The 7,099-nt window shown below is 36.6% G+C and overlaps 1 pseudogene; it reads right to left on the bottom strand.

Annotated features, from left to right (window-relative positions):
• Positions 1-5,538: 5,538 nt before the first annotated feature.
• LOC124231543 (transmembrane protein 106C-like) lies at positions 5,539-6,289 on the bottom strand (annotated as a pseudogene).
• Positions 6,290-7,099: the final 810 nt, after the last annotated feature.

Below are 7,099 nucleotides of genomic sequence, written 5' to 3'. Positions count from 1 at the left end.
AAAGAATAGAGAATAACATGGTGATTACCCAAGTAGCTGAACCTAACTGTATCACAACTTCTCATTCTGCAATACATGCTCCATATATAGACAAAACATTATAGGTAGAAGTGAGACCCTCTGTCCCCTGTTTCTTGATTTTCTCCCCCTTCCTCCCTCTGCAGAGGTAACTGCTATCATGAATTTGGTATTTATAATCTCATATGTGTTTTTATATTTACACTAAATTTTGTAAGTCCATAAGCAAGGTATAGTTTGTTTTACCAATGGCAAATTTTTAAAATTTGCCTATTTTAGGTATTATTTGGCAAATTAATTTTAAAATTTTAACATTGTTATATATATATATTTTTTTAATTGAAGTATAATTGACATACAATATTAAATTAGTTTCAGGTGTACAACATAGTGATTTGATATTTTGATGCACTATGAAATGATCGCCCTGCCAAGTTTAGTTACCATCTGTCAACAAACAACGTTATTACCATGTTATTGACTATACTCCCTATGGTGTACATTACATCCTCGTGACATTTATTTTATAGCTGGAAGTTTTTACCTCTTGATCCTCTTTATCCATATGGATACACATTCTGATTCATTCTTCATGCATTCTTGCTTTCTTTCCATCATTGAAACTTATTAAAATATATAGAAAAGTACAGAAATAATGAATGCCGGCTAGGTTAATTTTCATTAAGTGAACATGCCCATGGAACCACGAACTGGATCAAGAAATAGAGCGTTGATTGCAAAGCAGAAGCCCCTCACATGATGTCATCCAGTCAGCATCTGCCCCACTCTCCCAAAGGAAACACTTTCCTGCCTTCTCACACCACAGTTATCAGTCTGAAAACTCTATAGAAGGAATCACAGAGTTTGTAGACTTGTGGCTGGCTTCTTTTGCTCAACTTTATATCCGAGAGATTCATCTATTTTTTTGCATAGAAGTAGTTTGTTATTTAAAATTTTTTAAAATAGACTTTATTTTTTAAAACAGTTTTAGACACTCAGAAAAATTGAGAAGATAGGACAGAGAGCTCCCGTATATGTCACATCCAGTCTCTCCTATTATTGACCTCTTACGTTAATATGGCACATTTGTTACAAGGAATAAACCAATGTTGACATGTTATTAACAAAAGTTCATAATTCATTTCAATTTTCCTTCTCTTTACCTAGGGTCCTTTTTTTCTGTTCCAGGATCCCGCATTACGTGTAGTTGTCATGTCTCAGACTTGCCCTTTTTTGATACTCTCGAGGATTTTGAGGACGGGTCAGGTATTTTGTAGAATGCCCCTCTATTGAGATTTGTCTAATGTTTTTCTGGTGATGAGACTGAGTTATAGGTTGTTGGGAGGAGGACCACAGAGGGGAAATGCCATTCTCATCACATCATAGCAAACGTGCATGCAGCACGATTTATGACTGTCGATAGTGGCCTTGGTCACTCATCTGAGGTGTTTGTCAGGTTTTTCTGCTGTAAAGTTACTCTTTTTCTCTCCCCTTCCATACTGCACACTTTGGAAGGAAGTCATTATGCACAGCACTCACTTACCGAGTGGTGGGGAGTTTTACTCCCGCTCCTTGCAGGCAGAGTATCTATACAAATTATTTGGAATTTCTCCACATGCGAGATTTGTCTCTTCTTCCTCATTTATTAATTTATTCAGTCATTTTTATATCAGCTTGTACTCATGGATATTTACTTTATACTTTGCGTTATAATCCAATACTACTTTGTTTTGTTGCTCAGAGGTTCTGGCTTTGACAGTTGGGAATTCTCTCAATTGGCTCTTGGGTTTCTTTGACATACACCCCATCAATGTTTAGTTTAGTTTAGTTTTGAGCACTTCCTTGCTTTTGAGGACTACCAGACGCTCTAGGCTCCTGTTGTATATTTCCTGCCCCAGTCTTAGGATGAGCCGTTTCTCCAAGGAGCACTGATTTCCTTTTATTGGAGAATAGTATTGAAAACCAAGATCCGGGTGCTAGGCTTGCTTGTTGTTACTGGGATGTCGTTTCCCATAGGCTCTCTCAGATGACAGAGCAAAAAGGATGTATGTTTGTACTAAATCGTCTATATATACTCATCTGTACATACTTGTATGTATAACCATCTGTATCTACATTAAGCTAAATGTGAAGTCATACTGATATCTCCAACTCAAATCCATCACTACATAGATCATTCTGGCTTCCTTCCCTTGCTTATTGATGAACTCCCACTCCAGTGGTGAGAAACCTGGTTCCCACCATCCACCATCCATTCACATACTTGTTCCATTCCAGTATAAATTATATATAGCAGTATTGGAATTGTTCACCAGGACCCCTGTGGGAAATAACTTTATCAACTAGAGTACAGTGCTCATACGCAGTTTCTCTTGCCTTTAGTCTTGTAGATCTCACTCATTTCCAAAGATACTTAGGTCAACATCTCTCCCTGTGCCTCTTCACCCCCTTAGTGAGGTTGTTTCATACATTTGTAACACAGTTAAATTCTCTTGTCACAGTCTGCCTTCCTTCCTGGGATCTCCAACCTTCTAAATAATTTTTTAAAACTTGCATTCATTAAAATTCATTCTTTGTTCTGTAGGTTTTGACAAATGCATATCTTGTATCCACCATACGGTAATTTTACTGCCCTAAGAATTTACATTGCAATAACTTTACTGCCCTGGGGCTGGCCCCGTGGCTGAGTGGTTAAGTTCACGCGTTCTGCTTCAGTGGCCCAGGGTTTCACTGGTTTAGATTCTGGGTGCAAACCTAACACCACTCATCAAGCCGTGCTGAGGTGGCGTCCCACATAGCACATCTAGAAGGACCCAGATCTAGAATATACAACTATGTACTGGGGGCTTTGGGGAGAAGAAGAAGAAGGAAAAGATTGGCAACAGATGTTAGCTCAGGTGTCAGTCTTTAAAAGAAAAAACCAAACCAATAACTTTACTGCCCTAAAAATCCCCCGTGCTCACCTATTCATTCTTCCCTTCTCCCCCCGAACCCTGGCAACCGCTGATCACTTTACTGTGTCTATAGTTTTGCATTTTTCAGAATGTCAAGTAATTGGAATCATACTATAAGTACTCTTTTCATACTGGCTTCTTTCAGTTAGTAATAGGCACTTATGTTTCCTCCATATCTTTTCACGGCTTGATACTCGTTCCTTTTATTGCTGAATAACATTTCATTTACGGAGGTACCACAATTCATTTATCTGTTTAATTAGTTCCTGAGAGAAGTGTGTTAAAATTCCACTCTGTTTATAATTTGTCTTTTTCTCTTTTTCATTCTATAGTTTTTGCTTTATATATTGATGATATGTTAAGTATACACAAATCTAGAATTTTTATATCTCGCTGATGAATTGTCTTTTATCATTATAAAATGCTCCTTCGTATGTCTAATATGCTTCTTAGTCTATTTTGTCAGGTATTAGTGTACTTACACCAACTTTCTTTTGTTTAGTGTTTGCGTTGTGCATTGTTTTCTGTTCTTTTACTTTCAACATTTCTGCATCCTTATATTTAAAAGGTGTTTCTTATGAAGCACATATAGCAAGTTTTGTGCTTTTATCTTGTCTGATAATCTTTGTCTTTTCCTTGGAGTATTCTGTCTTTTATACATACTGTAATTATTCATGTGTTTGGGTTTAAATCTACTATCTAAATAATCGTTTTCTATTAGTTCCACCTGTCTATCTTCCTTTTCTTTCTTTCCTTTTTTGGACTAATGAAGCTACTTTATTTCATATTTCCTCATCATTAATTTATTATCACTATGTTCTTTCATTATTATTTCAGTAACAACAGCAGAGATTACAACATGCTCACTGAATTATTAAAAATCTTTATTTTGCCTTCAATTTTAAAGGATGTGTTCACTGGGTATAGAATTCTAGGTTGGCAGTTATTTTATTTCAGCACTTTGAAGATGTCGTTCCATTCTCTTTTGGATTCTATCATTCCTTTTGAGAAATAAGATATGTATCTTATTGAAGATTCTTTGAAGTTATGCATCTTTCTTTTCCTCTGTCTGATTTTAAGATTTTCTCTGTTGTTTTCTGCATTTTTATTATGATGTGCCTATGTGTGACTTTCTTTGAAGTAATTTTGCCTGACGTTTTTAACACCTCTTTAAGCTGTGCCTTGACTTTTTAAAATCAGTTTAGGGAAATTCTCAATCCCTATCTCTTCAAATATTGCTTCTGCTCCATCTACTTCTTCTCTACTTCTGGGGCTCCAACTGCATGTGTTTTTGTCCCTTTGCCTATATCTCTTATACTCCTTTTTGTATTTTCCAGTATTTTTTCTCTTGTGCATCACTCTACATACTTTTAAGTGACATCTTCTAATTCATTAATCTTTTCTTCAGCTGTAACTAATCAGGTAGTAAATCCATCCACTGAATACTCTTTATAAATTCTAGCTTTCTGCTGAAATTCTATTTATTCATGAATTAACTCTGGAAATTTATTTTTTCTGGAAAAAATATATATATTTCATCCAAATATTCAAATTATGTTTCTTGAGTGGCTTTTCATTTAGTTGATCTTTTTCAATTTTCTTTGTCTTCTTTTTTGTTAATTTCTGTTCTTAGTTTAAAATTTAATTCTTTCTTTGGTTTATCTCATAGTTCTTCTTTTGTTTTTTGAGTTTATTTTCTGTCATTTTTCTATTTAAAAATGTATTTAATGCTATAAACTAACCTCTATAAGCCACTTTATGAACCCAGAGGTTTTCATATATAACACTTTCCGATGTCATTTAATATCTTATTATTTCTACAATGTTTTCTTCTTTAACTAGTGAGTTAGGTAGACATGAATTTGGTTTCTGGTTTTCAGATATATGAATGTTTATTGACTATATGTATTTATTATTGATTTATAACTTTTTAAAACTCAAAAGCAGGATTTATTTTTCTATCAAATCATTAGTCCGTGTTCCAGCCAATGGATGAGGGCACATCAAACCCCATAGAAGCTCTTGGTAAAAATAATTGTAATTTTCTATAGGAAAAAAACACATTTTTTTCTTTTTAAAAAGATCCTACATATTTGTGAGCAGGAGAAAAAAAATCACATGTTGAATGGGTCTGTGCTTTCTTCTTTTGCGTATTCAGAGGCTCCCTTCCTGCTGTCACTTCTGCACAGATGAGGCACCAATAACAGGTCTGCAGCTGCCGTCACAGTCCTATCTCTGTGCCACTCGGTGGTTTGATAACCTAGAACTGTGGTGTGATTTCAATTTATAATGCCCCAAGAACACTGAAAGGATCTAAATTAAATTCTTCAAATTCTATTGAGTGTCTACTATTTGCTGGGCACAGGCTAGATACTGGGTAGTTCTGAGAAACATAAATGGTACTTAGAGATTTTCCCTCCCAAGTGGCAGGAGGATGTTTGCTGGGGATTAAGACAACCAGTTTCTCTGCTTACACTACCCAAGGTAAGCATGGAACTCAGGCCTTGGCGAAAGATGCTGTGCTCTCGCCTGACAGGTGCTGCCATGGAAGAGCCAAGGTCAGTCTCTAAACAGATATGGAATTTGCTCCACAATCCACATAGTGATGTGTCTCCAAGGATCTCCAGGTCATGTGGCCAATGAATGAAAGCTTCACGGAAGTTCACATGAAGATCACTATGTTGTGGTCCAGGACATCAGGTACTATGCAGAAAAAGCACGCATAGGAAAATGGTACTCCCATCTCAGCCTTTGTGGTAACATTCACCAGTTGCTCACTCCAAGGTCAAATGAAGGAAGCATTAGTTGTCGTATATGTCCCAAACATTGTGTTCATGTACTGAACATGACTGGACAGGCTGGCTCCTCCCATAGGATAGAAGTTGGAGTTCCTGATTTTCAGGGTGGCCACGTTGGCAAGGATTACAGGGGAGTTCTGCTTATTAAACGTGACTTTCACTACTTTGATGCTATAATCATCCGCAAGGACTGAATGCAGAAGCAGGAAGAATACCCCCACTCAGATGCCAGGAGACAGAACAGGGTGGACAGGAGGACACACTGCTTAGTTCTCTGAGGGCACAATCTCTGATCTCTGTGTGGGATTGAACCCACCTACTCATTCGCTTCCTCTTTTGGAAGGTAACCTGTCCCTTGACACATGAGACTGTAATGCTATCTCACCCCATGAACTCCACATGTGGGAACTGGGCAATGGCTCCTTCCTGCTCTTGTTCAGGCTGCAAATCCTCCCTGTCATCTTCTCTCTTTCCCTTTCAGGAAGAGGAGAGGGGGCAAGCATGGGACCCCATGGCCATGGTGTGCCACTTGTGTCACATCCTGCCTCTTTGGTTTTCAGAGCTGCACATACCGATTTATAACTTAATCGCATTTTGGTCGTAGAACCCAGTCTGTATAAAACTGATGTTTAAAAATTTGTTGAGACTTCTTTTGTGACCTCGTTCACAGCCAATTTTTGAGAGTGTTCCAGAGGCACTTGTAAAGAATGTATATTCTCTGTTAGTTGGGTGCAGGGTTCTATGTATCTACTCAATAAAGCTTGTTCATTCTGTTACTCAAATATTCTTTATGCTTACTATTTTTTTGAGGTGGGGAGATCTATTAGTTTCTGAGAGAAGGATGTTAAACCTCTCTCCACAACCCAATTCCTCTTAATGTAGATACCCCAATTTCTTGTAAATCTGCCACTATTGTTTTATGTTTTTGAGCCTGTGTACTTAGGTGCATACAAACCTATAATTTTAATATCTTCCTGGCAGATTGTTTCCTTTTATTAAATTGTGGTGGCCTTTGTATCCTATTAATTACCTGAATTTTTACTTTTTTCTTGTGTTAATGTTGCTGCCTTAGGTTTCTGTCATTTATCCCTGGCTTAGCATGTTTTCTCATGACTTAATTTTCAACTTTTTGATTTGGTTTTATTTCAGATATGTGTCTTGTAAGCAGTATATAGTTAGATTTTACTTTATTATTCAACGTGAAAATCCTAGGCTTTTCATGTGTGTTTATACTGTTTAAAGATATTATGATTATTGATATATTTGGATATATTTCTATCATCTTATTTTTTATTTCTGTTTAAGAACTTTTTTCTTAAAGTGTTTTTC

Source organism: Equus quagga, chromosome 21 (genome assembly GCF_021613505.1).
Source record: "Equus quagga isolate Etosha38 chromosome 21, UCLA_HA_Equagga_1.0, whole genome shotgun sequence".
Taxonomy (NCBI): Eukaryota; Metazoa; Chordata; class Mammalia; order Perissodactyla; family Equidae; genus Equus; species Equus quagga.
The sequence above is the reverse complement of the archived record's forward strand: the minus strand, read 5'-3'. Positions and strand labels throughout refer to the sequence as shown.